The following is a 15,571-nucleotide window of genomic DNA, read 5'->3' as shown; positions in this document are numbered from 1 at the left end:
ATAAAATGATTACTTTGCAGGTGCTACCTGCTTTCAAAATATATGCAATAAAGTATAATCTTATAGAACAATTAGAAAGTAATTATTTGCATTAGAGAAAGAACCATTCCTTAACAAATAGCTTTATGCATTTAAAAAAAATACTGTATTTTGACAGCCTAATTCAAATGTTATTGATTTACAACAATTGAAGAGAAAAAAGAATCCAGGGAAGTAAAACTGAAAACATATAAAAGCTAAATGAAGGACTTGGGGATGGGAATAATAAATGCCACTAACAGCTGACTCAAATACCAATAACGACATTACTGCCAAAAGTTTATCTATTGCTTACCTAGAGCTTTTAGTCAGAGTCACTAATGCTCATTCTTGAGACAGGATTAAAGTATATCAAGAAGGTCGGTTGGCCTGCCAGTGAGGAATGGAAAAAGTCTTCCGGCCTTAGGCAAATGCACACATTTTTAGAGTAAAACCTGGGCCTCTTGGCTAGGATTTTGATAATCTGTCCAGACCCAATTCCACTAACTTCAGACAGGGGTCAAGACCCAACCTTGAAAGGACTAACTGGGTACAACCATAGCTTTTCCATGCTCCTGAATTCTAGACTCCTGTTGCCAGGCCCCACCTGGCACACTGGACCTACCTTTTCAAGTATGAGAAAGAAACAAATATGAAAACAGACCAAAGTAACAATGACACCCCGAGAGGAGGGTTCCCCCATGCTGCATGTGCCACTCACGTGTTCTCTTACATTACCCACCCAGTGTCTCCACAGGCACGTTGAAGGTAGAAAGCTGCCTAACAGACCTCTTCATTCTCCAACTTTCTTGCTTTCATCATTCAATGATCCTTTAAAATCTATGGAGCCCACAACCAAAGAACCAGCACGTGACGGCTTTTGAGTAGACACGTTTCAAGACAGTGAGTTTCATAATACTGAACATCAAGACGTCAACCATAACAACACAATGAGAATCAATAGCAAAAACAGTTCTATAAGTGTCTAATGCTCTTCTGTCTATAGGAATCAAAAAGTAGCATGGACCTCAATGTACAAAAGAAATAAGAATTCTCTTCCCTTATGAAAAAAAAGACCCAGTCACAGTGAAGACTGCATCTTTAGTCCCATCTCCTCTGAAATTTGCTACCTCTCAGTGTTAATTTTGGAGGGGAAAGTGATGTATACAAGAAAAATGTCCAAACTTGAGAAGTTGTCTTATGCCTAGGCACTGGGATATGGTAAAAAGAGCATTGGTCTAACAGGCAAAAGAACTAGGCTCTGCCATTGGCCCCATGACTTCTATAAGCTATGTAAATGGTCAAGTGTTTGTTTCTTCATCTGTACACTAGGGATAATAATAAACACTCCTACTTCCAGGGGGTTACCATGAGGGTCAGATGAGAAAATGAGTGAAGCTGGTTTGTCTGACACAGAGTCCTAGTGAGAGAAGCCACCACTGCATAAACCCTGCTTAATTTCATCCCCTATAACATATTCTTTGACCTCACTAGAAACTTCGTTTCAGTCCAACTTTGTTACTTGGTTAAACTACCGGCCAAAACATCACCTTTATCGCTTCCAGAGGTTGCCCAAAGCATGAGGAGAAAAATCAGACCTATCAGCTAAGCCACTATGTCTCCAAAGACATGATGAAACGCTGGGGCATGAGGTAAGGCTAACACCATCCTAAAAATGGATCAGAGATGAGATAATACATGCAAAAGAGCTCTGAAACCATAAAGCACTAAAACGCTGTGTGTTGTAACTGTTAATGAGGAGGGGTTGGGTTCGGGTGACCGTATTTCGTGGCTGGGCCCAAGGTCGCACAGTCAGACCTCAGACATTGCCTAGACAGCTGCTGTTCTGACTGAAGAACCAGTGCCCTCGTCATCCTTGTCTCGGTATAGACCCTGAACATTACTCATGCTCCTTCATTATTCTTGTTTTAGGCTTTTGTTGATTTCTGAATAGAGTTTAAATGAGGTTTTCTTTCACAACTACTTAGAAACACTGGAAAATAACATATACCCTTGACGTGTGTCATTTTGTCTATGAGATGTCTTTAAAATCCTTGGGACTCACTGAACTAAATTTCGAGGACTAACTCGCAAATCAGAGATCAACTCCCTCTTGAGAGGAAATAAAAGGAAGATACATAGCTTGGTCATCGTGGCTGTAGGACAAGATGATAAAGCAGCCGCAGCCACCAAGCTAGTGGGTGCCGGTGTACTCTCCGTACTTTTTAAATGAGATGGTTTTAAAATGCACCAAAGCATTGACCTTCTAAACAAAAGGCATTACCTCTAACTTAGTTTCTTTTTCTGGCATCTTCTTATTTTTTACCCCAGAAATAACAGAACCTTAACATACTTCTCTAATCTTCCCCTCAATCCCCCTTACACTTGCCAAACCAATAACCCTGAACCAGAGTTCGTAACTACAGACTGAAGATTTAAGATGATACAAATTCAAAATAAACTATTTATGTGAAAAAAAACACTGAGATCTCAACAACTCATCCCATTATTTGTCTTCATTTATACTAAAAGCACAAAAACAGCCAGAATGTTTGTTTATTTATAAAGATGACAACCACCAGTTCCAGTGGGTCTCTATAACAAATGTGTTGCTCAGCACTGAGTGTCAGACCTGAATAATAAAGGCCTCAGTTAAGAGCATCATGGAATTTGAAGAGACTTTAAAGGTTATATCATCCAATCTCAACAGTTTACAGATGATATAAGAAGCTGAGATCCAGGGGAGGGAATCCCTTGCCTGTGGCCACACTGCCACAGGCCCAGCCTTACGACAATAACATCTTTGCTCCATGTATTGAAAAGGCAAAAAAGCCGATCATTAGTATAAATTTTAAAATAGGTTATCCTATTCATCTGTCCTTATATATAGGTCTTTGGAACATGTTGCCATCAAAACTTCAAGGATTTGTGTATAAAAGCTAGCACAAGGTCATATGAAATTTTAAAATATATATTTTTTTAATTATGAAAATTATTTGTAATTAATATTAGGCAAATGGCAAAATGCAGTAACGTACCACGGATTTGGAGAGGGGATCATTACTCCCCCACTGTTAAGTCACAGCATGGTAAATAGGCTATTCGGAAACGAAAATGCTCATAAATATATATATGCCATCCTGAGTACCCCTTCATTTCAATAACACTAATTGCCCTTTTTTTCCTTGCTGCTCCTAGCCATATTTCTTGGAAAACAACAGCTGTGTTTATTCAAATAGCAGCATACTGATGACTTGATGATAGGGTAATCTGCTGGAATTCCAAGTGTGACAGTCCCAGAGATAACTTCTCGGCACACCAGAAAAGTATCCTTTGCATAGTACAAAGCTTTGGAAAGGAATCCCCACTTTGTTAGCAAGTGGGATTGGGTGTTCTTTATTTCAACTGGTTGCAACATTGAATTTCTTCCAACAAGTATCATATTTTCTGGTTCTTGCAGAATAATCTTCCCATACATCATTGTCACAAAGTAAATCTGCAACATGAACATTTTCACTTCAATGGCTTCTAAGCAAAGGGATTAAACAGTGCCTTGAATTACAATATAAACAGCCACAAGATTTGGTTCAAAATCAGAGCAATAAATTCCACTTGTTGGTATTTTCTCTGAATCAATGGATACTGGAGGGGATAATAACAGCTTAAGAAGCTATTTACTAGAAAAACAAAACAATACAAACAAACAGAGACCTAAATATCCCTGGGAATGTAATTAATTGAAGAAGGTTAATTTCTAAGGGTACCAACCAATTTCAAGGGTTAATTTCTAAGAAGGTTAATTTCTAAGGGTACCAAGGGTACTAAGGGTACCACTCGAGACATATTTCTACTGAATATAGGATTTATAAAGAATATTTAGACATAAAATAAGTTCAAAAAAGCTAACCAACAATTTTAAAGTTATGAAGCAGTTGGTCTCTTTTAACAATAATCTTTATAACTTGGGAAGTTTTATATTTTATTATTGAGTCTTGATGTTTATCAAGAACTTAATTCTTTTCTTTAGGAGACCTTGTCAAATCAACTTAAAAGGACAGACTTGTATTGCTGATTACCTTAAAAATATCAATAACAAGTATATATATAAAGCAATATGTTTCAGGTACTCTTTCATGTTATTGAATACATTAGCTCTTTAAATGAAGGGGTCCTTTTTTTTCAGTTGGAAAACCTGAAGCACAGAAACCTTGCCACTTGTCCAAGCTCACCCAGCTAGTAAGAAATGGTCAAGATCCCAGCCCATGCTTCTAACTCTACAGTTCATGTTCTTCACATGGACACTATACTTCTCTCAAACTAAGTATAGCATGCAAGAAAAAAAATTATACAAGACTTAAAAGCAACATCTTATAGATATTAATAATTCCTTCAGATTAAAGGGCATTTACTTGATATCTCACCAAAAAAAGAAGCCTATGGAAGGAGACTGGACTTAGAAGTCCTGCTAAGTCAGAAAATTTTTAATGCATATATACACCTGGTGCACAAGACTGAAAAGAAATTGAGGAAGCTTATCTCCAGCAAGAAATTTGGACATTTTTCAAAAAGACTATTCTCTCTGTTTCCTGGAGAGAGAAAAGGGAAATAGGCTTCTAAAAAAGTCTGTTCAGGTTGGGTGAGACTTTAGAAGAGCTTTCTGTCTGCCAGAATGAGTTCCCAAAAAGATTTATAAAAATTGTTCTTCTAGAAGTTATGTTTGTATTTTGTTTTGTCTGATTTTGGTTTTTAACATAGTAGAATGCTACAGAACTAGAATGGTTTGATGAATTCCTAAAAGGAGACTAATTAATGGTCTATAATTTCATGAAGGCAATTCTGTCTTTGGAATAGGATGAGAACTTAATTCAGCAGATAGCAAAGTCACACTCCATTTCTTTACTCACTCAGGATAGCTTTTGGAATATTCCCAACACCACTAAACAAATTCCAAACCTCTTTGTGTACCATCTTCCCCCTTTTCTTCATGGATTGTATCTTCACTGTAGATTTCAGGTGGAAGTTTTCAAAATCAGAATGGCAATTTCAGACTAAAATGGCTAACACACATGACAGAACCTCTCCTGAATTCTCATGAAAATCACTAAGTGTCTATATGTGTGTTTGTACATCAATATGTATATAAATGTATGTGCATGTCCATGAGTATCTATGTGTTTGTCAGAGATTTTGTGTGTGTATGTGTGGGTCAATTGAAAATGAAAGTAGGCATAGGAAAAAAAAGTAGAAATTCAGTCTCAAAATCTACAGAGGATTTCAAGGGGAACAAGCAGAATAAAAAGAATTGGAGCAATAAGTAAAGACATAACTAAAGAAAACATTCCAGGTTTTTAAAAATGTCCTAAATACATATATATAAATAATTCAATATGTTCCAGAAAAAAATTAAGTTAAAAAAATCTATATCTAGAAGAATCCTTGGACAGTGTTTTTCAAGAATAAATAAATTTCTTATAAACATTCAGAAAAAATGTATTCTACACTTAAAGGAACAAAATTAAAGTTAGCCTCAGACTTCTACTTTGTAAGTTAAATTGCAGAAGACAAAGGAACATGCATACAGAATGTTGAAAGTAAATTTAATATCTAACCTATTTGTTAATCTATTTGAAATGCATGATAAATCATATCTCCATATTAAAACTTCTGAAGGCTTTTCATTGCCCTTATAACAATGTACCAAATCCCAACTGTGATTCACATGGCCATCCACCATCCACCATCCACAATTGAGTTTTTACCCACTCTTTATAGGATTTATACGTTCCACTCCTCTTCACTTTCAGTGTTTTAAGTATGCTGGTCCTCTTTCAGCCTCTCAAATTTACCATCTGCTCCTACCTCAATGCGTCATTCATGGAGTTTCTGTTACTCAGAATATTCTTCCTCCTACTCTGTATTTCTGCTAAAATTTCAGGTCTCAGTCTAATGCAATTTTTTAAAGTAAAAACGTTCTCTGATTCTCAAACTAGGTTGTTAGGTTGTTCCTTCTGAATTACATAGCCATATAATCGCTCTTATCCCTCCTTTTTGTCTTCATGTCCTTTATGTTTTCAATATCCAATAGCTAGTAAATTATAAGCTCCAAGAGGGTACAGGCCACCTCTGTCCTGTTCACTCTTGTAAGTCTAATATTTAACATTGTACCCGGCACATAGAGGATGTTCAATAAGTAGTTGTTATAGGAGTGAACATATTAATGAATGAAACATAAAAATATTCTTAAATATTCAAGAGGTTGGAAAATATATTACCCATATACCATTCTTTAAGAGTATGTGTTATACGTGTGCATATCCCAGCCACTCAAAATATTAGTCGAATTAAGAGCTCAAACATGAAAACAGTGTGCTGTAAAATGACCAATGGTGAGGACCGAGATCATTGAAATATGTACTTGCCTACAAATGTATTGAAAACATATCACAATATTAAAGGCAAATAAATAAAATCCGATTTGAAGTTAGTTAAAAATTATCAGTAATAACTATTAGTTATGGAATTATGGCCAATTTTTACTTGCTCACATGTTCTTTTATATTTACCAGTCTATAAAAATATATACAGTATTTTTCTAATTGAAGAATTACATATTTTTCTACAGAAGAATATACAGTGAAAATTGGGGTCTAAGCATAGTGGCTCACACCTGTAATCCCAGCACTTTGGGAGACTGAGATAGGAGGATTGATTAAGGCCAGAAGTAACAGACCAGCCTGATTAACATAGTGAGACCCTGTCTCGATGCAACTTAAGTAAAATAAAATTTTTAAGTAAAAATAAATTAGAAAAAAAGAAAACTAGGGGAGGAGGAAGACAGTTAACAACATATTCAGTGCATTGTTTTTGTCAGTGATAGGTTTAAGAATATGGCCATTTGACCCAATTTTGACCAATAGAAACAAACAAAAGTCTGCTGACAGGGAGTGCTTCTGGAAAATATTTTCCTTTCTGATGAAAAAGGGGGGAAATGGGTAAAAAATGATCTTTTCAGCTTTCTTTGTCAATTTCAGATATGGCTATGTTAGAAATTATCTCACTACAAAACATCTGAAAATTACTCATCTACTATACTACCAGAAAAAAAAATATTCTTCTCTCATTATAAAGATTGGTTTATTTTTATAAAATTATTTAGGAGTTTGTAAAATGATTTAAGCTTTTATTTTAGATTCAGGAGTACTTGTGCAGATTTCTTACATGGGTACATTCTATAACACTGAGGTTTGAGGTACGACTAGTCCTGTCACCAGGTTGTAAGCATAGTACCCACTAGGTAGTTTTTCAGCCCTTGTTCCTCTCCCTCTCTCCCCATTCTGGTAGTCCCCAGTATTTATTGTTTCTATCTTTGTATCAATGTGTACCGAGTGTTTGGCTCTTGCTTATAAGTGAGAATATGCAGTATTTGGCTTTCTATTTCTGGGTTAATTTGCTTAGAATAATGGCCTCCAGCTGCATCCATGCTACTGCAAAGGACATAAGTTCATTTTTTATGGCTGCATAGTATTCCATGATATATATGTACCACATTTCCTTTATCCAATCCTCCACTTATGGGCATCTAGATTGATTCCATATATTTGCTATTGTGAATAGTGCTGTGATGAACATACAAGTACATGTGTCTTTTTGATAGAACAATTTATTTTCCTTTGGGTATATACTTAGTAATGAGATTGCTAGATTGAATGGTAGTTCTGTTTTAAGTTATTTGAAAACTATCCAACTTGTTTTCAACAGAGGCTGAACTAATTTCTATTTCTACCAACAGTGTATAAGCATTTAAGATTTGGAAATTTAAACTCTTATTTTCAATCTACTCTTGTCTTACCATAACTTTTATAAGACACTCTCTAGTATGATGACTCCTACTGTTCTTTATACCTGAAATGATTTAACCTGTTTTTATCCTGTGAATTTTAGTTTTTCAAGCCCAATTCAGATATACTCTTCATTATAAATTATCTTTAACATTTGAGAAATAAACTCTTTTGGGGTTTTTTTTTAATTAGCCAACTAATTTCATTAGAAAATTCTTGCAAAGCATTAAGAAACAGGTAATCCTACATGCAATAAATATTCAAGAGATACAATTAGAAAACATATGTAGATTCTGAGAATATGGAATAAAAATACATTTTCTTATTCCTCTAAGTACAGCTAAAAATTCTGGACATTATATATAAAACAAATATTAGTGAACTCAAAAGTGGAGAGAAGAGGGCAGACTGAATAGGATGGATGGTTAGAACTCAAGAAACAAGTTCCCTAGGTTATATATATATATATGTATATATTATACTTTAGGTTCTGGGGTATGTGTGCAGATCATGCAGGATTGTTGCACAGGTACATACATATACATGGCAATGTGATTTGCTGCCTCCATTCCCCCATGACCTATATCTGGCATTTCTCTCCATGTTATCCCTCCCCTACCTCCCTATCCCCTGTTGTCCCTCCCCTAGTCACCCCCCACAGACCTCAGTGTGTGATGCTCCCCTCCCTGTGTCCATGTGTTCTCATTTTTCAACACCCACCTATGAGTGAGAACATGTGGTGTTCAATTTTCTGTTCTTGTGTCAGTTTGCTGAGAATAATGGTTTCCAGATTCATCCATGTCCCTACAAAGAACACAAACTCATCGCTTTTTATGGCTGCATATTATTCTATGGTGTATATGTGCCACATTTTCCTTGTCCAGTCTATCATCAATGGATATTTGGGTTGGTTCCAGGTCTTTGCTATTGTAAACAGTGCCGCAGTGAACACACATGTGCATGTGTCTTTATAATAGAACGATTTATAATCCTTTGGATATATACCCAGTAATGGAATTGCTGGGTCAAATGGAATTTCCATTTCTAGATCCTTCTTTATGTGTCATATATTTCAGAGTTGGACCTAAGAAACTGACAACCTCAAAGAAATAATAGCTGAAAATTTCTCAAATTTTGCAAGAGACAAAGCCTATAGATTTAAGAAGCTAAGCAAACCCTAAACAGGAAAAACACTATGAAATCATACTAAAAAACATCATAGTCAAAATTCTATAAGCAAAGACAAAGAAGTCCTCAAAGTAGTGAGATAGAAACAAAAGCTTATATATATTAAAATATAATAAATCAGACAGTAGATTTCTCATCAAAAAACTGTGAAGGCCAGAATGAAGTGGCACATTTTTTCAAAAGAAAACAAGTATCAACCAAGAATAATATATGCAGAGAAAATATCCTTCAGCAATAAAGGGGAACTCAAAACATTCTCAGATGAAGTAAAACTAAGAGAATTTGTCTTCAGCAGACCTACCCTAAAAGAATGGCTAAAGAGGCCAGGTGCGGTAGCTCATGCCTATAATCTCAGCACTTTGGGAGGCTGAGGCAGGCAGATCACAAGGTCAGGAGATCAAGATGATCCTGACCAACGTGGTGAAACCCCATCTCTCTAAAAATACAAACAATTAGCTGGATGTGGTCATGGGTGCCTGTAATCCCATCTAATCAGGGGGCTGAGGCAGGAGAATCGCTTGAACCAGAGAGTCAGAGGTTGCAGTGAGCCAAGATTGCACCTCTGCACTCCAGCCTGGGTGACAGAGCAGGACTCTGTCTCAAAAAAAAAAAAAAAAAAAAAAAAAAAAAAAAAAAGAATGACTAAAGAAAATTCTCCTAATCAAAAATAAATGATAAAAGTAGGATCCCTGAAACAGCAAGAAGGAAGAACTTTGCAAACAAAAAATATGGATAAATGCAATGCACTTTCCCTTTTTTAAAATTTTTTCAAATCAGGTTTGACAATTGAAGCAAAACTATAACACTGATATGGTTCTAAATGTATGTCAATGAAATATTTAAAATAATGCTGATGGAAGAAATGATCTAAAGAAATGGAGAGATATACTGTGTTTAAGGATAAAAAATACATAGTAAAAATATTGGTTTTCCACAAATTTATATACAGTTGTAATGCAATTCCTATTAAAATCCTGGCTAGTCATTTTTTTGTAGATATTGACAAGATTATTCAAAAAAAATATGAAAAGGCAAAAGAAGTGGAATAGTTAAAAAATTATTGCAAAAGAATAAAATACAAGAATAATGAGTGTACCTGATTTTAACACTTTTTTATCTAGCTAGAGTAGTCAAGACTATGTGATGCTAATGGAGCAATCCGCACATCGATTAACAGAACAGAGAAACCATAAAGAGATCAACACAAATATGTCCCGCTGAATTTTGACAAAGAAGTAACAACCAATGGAGGAAGAATAGTCTTTTCAACAAAAGGTACTAGAACAACTAGACATCCACAAGCAATTATAATAATAATTTTGTCATAAACCTTACACCTTACACTTACACAAATTTGTGCAACCTTACACAAATTAATTCAAAATGGATCACAGACTTATAGGTAAAATTGTACAAGTATAATATTTTGGGGAAAAAAAAATTATAGGAGAAAATGTTTGTGCTCCAGGTCTTGGCAAAGTGTTTTTAGACTTGACAACAAAACATATCTATAAAGGGAAATATTAATAAATTAGACAATCAAAGTTAAAAACTTTTGCACTGAGAAAAAATTCTATTAAGAGGGTGAAAAGACAAGCTACAGACAGGAAGAAGATATTTGTAAACCATATATCTGACAAAGAACTAGTCTCTATGATATAAAAACAACTAACAAAACTCAGTAGTAAAAAAAAAGCTAAATCAAACAATAAAGAAAACAGTCATAAATGAGTGAACAAATAGTTCATAAAAGCAAGTAAATAGCAAATAAGCATATGAAATTATGCTCAATATAATTAGCCATAGGGGACATGCAAATTGAAACAACGAGACATTATTACATGCCTATCAGCGTGGCTGACATTGAAACAGAAAGTGACAGCAGTAGATACTGGCAAAGATAATGAGATATTTGATCACTCATACGCTGCTGGTGGAGTTATGAAATGGTGTAGTCACTCTACAAAACAATTTGGCAGTTTCTTTAAAAAATAAACATGCAACTGTTACACAACCCAGCAATTTCAGTCACATGCATTTATAACAGAAAAATAAAAACTTATGTTCATCCAAAATCTTTATACAGTGTTCACAGTAGCTTATTTGTTTGTAATAGCCAAAATTTGAAAACAACTCAGATGTCCTTTCACTAGGTGCATAATAGGTAAACAAACTGATGCACACCCATCATAGACTGCTATTAAGCAATAAAAAGGAACAAATTATTGATAAACACAACAACCTGTAGGAATCTCCAGAGAATTACCTTGAATACAAAAAAACCAATCCTGGACATAGAAAATGTAGTACATTTACACCATGAAATACTATGCAGACATTAAAAAGAGTGAAATCATGTCCTCTGCAGCAACATGGATGGAGCTGGAGGCCACAATCCTAAGTGAACTAACTCAGAAACATAAACTCAAATATCACATGTTCTCACTTATAAGTGAGAGCTAAACAATGGATATGCATAAACATAAAAATGAAAATAATAGAACCTGGGGCCTCCAAATGGGAGAGGGTAGAAAGGGGATGAAGGCTGAAAAATTATCTATTGGGTACAATGTTCAGTATTGGGGTGGTGAGTATACTAGAAGTCCAATCCCCACAAGTATGCAATATACCCATTGATATGATTTGGCTGCGTCCCCACCAAATCTCATCTTCAGTTGTAATCCCCATAATCCCCACGTGTGTAGGGAGGGACCTGGTGGGAGGTGATTGGATCATGAGGGTGGTTTTCCTCCATGCTGTTCTTGTGATGGTGAGTCAGTTCTTATGAGATCTGGTGGTTTTATAAAGGGCTCTTCCCCTTTCACTCCTCATTTTCTCTCTCCTGCAGCCATGTGAAGAAGGTCCTTGCTTTCCTTTTGCCTTCCACCATGATTGTAAGTTTCCTGATGCCTCCCCAGCCATGTAGAACTGTGAGTCAATTAAACCTCTTTCTCTTATAAATTAGCCAGTCTTGGGTAGTTCTTTACAGCAGTGTGAGAATCAACTAATATACCCATGTAACAAAAAAAAAAAAAAAGAAAAAGAAAATGGATATTTTTAAATAATTTTAAAAAGAAAAAGTCAATATCAAAAGTTTAAATACTCTACGATACCAGTTATAAGATGTTCTTAAAATGATAAAGTAATAGAAATGGAGAACAGATTAGTTGTTATTAGAGATTAAGAAGAAAGTGGGGACAAGAAGGGAGTGGGGACAGGTGGGAAGTGGGTATGGCATAAAAGTGCAACACAAGGGATCTTTGTGGTACTGGAGATGTTCTTTATCTTGGCTGCATCAATGCCAATATACTGGTTTTTATATTGTAGTATAGTTTTGCAAGATGTTAACATTAGAGAAACTGAAAAATGAGTGCATGGATTCATTGCATGTAAATGTACAAGTATTTCAAAATTAAAAGCTTACTTAAAAAAACCATATATATAAAACTTTCCATAATAAAACCCTGATAAAAATCTCTAACAAAAGGCAATGAATAGGAAAATTATAAACCCATCGTATTCATGAATATAGATACAAAATCTAGGTTAAAATATCATCAAACCTAAATCAAAAGAACATTAAAGTCATTCTTTCTCATCTTAGCAAAGGATTTATTTTATGACTATGAAGAGTTTGATATTAGGATATTTAGTAAGCAAGATCATAATAAGTTTTAAAATGTTATTATCCAAGCAATTTCCAAATAGGCATTTAACAAAATCCAATATCTATTACTTACTTCAAAAATAAGATATGGCAGAGACTGTTACTAGTCATCAAACATTTATGTGCTCCTTAATCTTTCTCAGTCCAGTGAATCTAAGTGGTCTAGGCATATGACTAATTATTACCAATTAAATGTTGGAAGAAGGAAGAACAGTTGTGCTCTCTTCACATTCAACCTTGTGCAGGTGGTTGAAAGAAAAAAAATAGAGCTGGTGGAGTCAGAATTTGGAAGCAGGCTGGATCCCTGGGACACTATTTGGGAAGAGAAACAGATAGGAGTGTGACCTATTACATACTATGACATGAGCAAGGGATAAATCTTTGTTGTATCAAACCATAGAGATTTTACAGTGCTTTTGTTATTGCAGCATAGCCTGTGTTACGCCCAACTAACATAACTGATATAAATCTTCTGAATCAAAAAACCAAACCAAAATTCCATAGAACAATCACTGTGATCTTTGGAAAAACGGCGCCCTGCATACCTGATCTCTCATTTAATAACTTTCAGCACACATTTGCATATTGAAGGCTCTGAGAAGTCCTGTAGAAAAAATCTGTATCTTTGTTGAATTCAACATTTAACAAATGTATTTCACAATTTAATCTTTTAAATAATGAAACATCTCTTGACCAATTAATTTGTATTCTACAGAACAAATTGAAGAAAATAAGGCACTTCTGCTTGCTTTGGCAGCATATACACTAAAATTGGAATGATACAGAGAAGATTTGCATTTCCCCTGCACAAGGTTGTTACACAAATTTGTGAAGCATTCCATAGTTTTTAAATGAAAGAAAAGAAAAAATAGATTTTAAAAAAGAGAAAATACAGCACTGGAAGCGTTTTTATGAGATTCAAAAAACAGACCAAAATAGCCACAGATTTGCTAAGGTTTATATCCAAAATCTTTTATCATAGCTTTGTTTATGGTATGAAACAAACAATAGATAAATGTATATCTCTAGGTAGAGATATATTTAAGCAATAAATATAAAATAAATTAAAAGTGTTTTCAAATAGCATTGAATTACTGAAAAATTCATATATTTTTAGACTAAGAAAGTGGGATACAAAAGTGTATGTATAGTATAGGCCGGGTTAATATACACACATACTCTCACCCAGACAATGAAGTACACCAAAATAGCAGTAGTAGTTATCTCTGGAGGCTGGAATCATAGGTAATATTTCTTTTTATTCTTTATACTTTTTAAATATTTTAATCAGAAATACTAAACATTTTTTAAAAAATACAGAAATAGAACAGCTTCTTTCTTACAAAATGTCTGCTTTGTCCTTCAGCTAGCACCTTTATTATTAATAAAAATGCTTATAGAGGAGGAATAATCTCTTTTCAGCATGAAATATCTCATATTCGTGCAAAAATAATCTTAATACTTATTATTTTTAACAAGAAAAATGTGCTGAAGTTGAACAGTTTTCATCAAATACTTGATGTGAGTATGTAAAGGAGAACTTGACTTTGTAAAAACTGTACTATACAACAAAATGTTACAATCGCTGTTAAGATTTGGAGAGGAAAAGGAAAAGAGAGTCTGGGAGCTAGCAGCCAGAAGAGTGTTCTGAAGCTCAGCGAGTCCAATAGAGTCCCCATCATCACCACCACCATCAGTAACACACACACGGACACATGCACACACACCTTCACACTTCACAATGCAAGTTTCTTAAAAAGCCCTTTTGTTTTTTTTGCTCTATGCCTTCCTTAAAGTTTGCAGCTGCCAATTTCCTCCTTCCAGGATTTTCTCTATCTAAAATTCCTCTGTTAAAATAAATATCTGAGAGAGCTTTCACTGCATCATTTCCAAGACAAATTTATGGCCAGTGGTAGAATCACTAGGAGTTAACTCACTGACTATTTTATCATCTTCATGGTAGTCAACTTCCATGCATATTTCAATATAAAAGCCACTTTGTATTGTGGATATACGCTGCCCCTTCAGTAATATCTCTACCATAGCCTCCAGATCATTGTTTTCTGTTTCATCTTCTGTTTTCTTCAATTCTGCCTTTATTTTTATTTGAACTTTGCAACTCTGATATGTAAAATCATAAATTGTATTGGAATATATATTGCCTCAAAGACTTAACAATAAACTTGTACCTCCACATGGAATTAGACAGTTCAATGAAGTAAACATACCATTCCCATTTTATGCTCTGTTTCACATATATTCAGTTTTCAAAGTTATAAATTGGTGTTTTCAAGATATAACATTGTACCCTCTTTTAGTGATATTTTTAGTTTGCCTTCTAAAAGAAAAAAAATAGATATATTAGAGCATGTGCTTACATTTCAAACTTTTAAAGAGATTTTCTATAATAAATACACGGGAAATAGTCATAGTCAATTCATTGGATCATAATATAGTATAGAAGTGGGGGAATGTAGCTTTGTTGTCAGCTCGGGGTTCCAGTTTCAGCTCTACTTAATATTTTGAGTAACTCCTTTTCATCATTTACCCGCCCTAAGTCTCTATTTACTTTTCTGCAATGAAAGTATAAAAGTGGTTGCCTCATGGGTTATAATGATGAATAAATGACATTAATTAAATGTGCTATGTAACAGTTTATCAGTGTTAAAGTTTTTCCCAATTATTTTGATTCTATATGATCTACTATCACTAAAACAATACTATTGTGTTGTGCCTCGAAGAATCCAATGGAAGTCTACATAGCATAGTAAAACAAATTTGCCTCCATGGACAAGTTGTAAAAAAAATACATTTTTAAAATTTTAAACAGCCCATTGACCTTTCTAAATCCTAGACTGGA

At 34.5% G+C, this 15,571-nt stretch overlaps 1 non-coding gene across 1 annotated transcript; it reads left to right on the top strand.

Moving 5' to 3' along the window:
• The first annotated feature begins 13,456 nt into the window (after positions 1–13,456).
• On the top strand, positions 13,457–13,559 carry LOC135277055 (U6 spliceosomal RNA). Its single transcript, XR_010344666.1, has one exon. It is a non-coding gene; the product is annotated as a U6 spliceosomal RNA (small nuclear RNA).
• The last annotated feature ends 2,012 nt before the right edge of the window (positions 13,560–15,571 follow it).

Source organism: Aotus nancymaae, unplaced genomic scaffold, assembly GCF_030222135.1.
Source record: "Aotus nancymaae isolate 86718 unplaced genomic scaffold, 86718_ANA_hifiasm-v0.15.2.pri h1tg000029l, whole genome shotgun sequence".
Classification (NCBI taxonomy): domain Eukaryota; kingdom Metazoa; phylum Chordata; class Mammalia; order Primates; family Aotidae; genus Aotus; species Aotus nancymaae.
The sequence above is the reverse complement of the archived record's forward strand: the minus strand, read 5'-3'. Positions and strand labels throughout refer to the sequence as shown.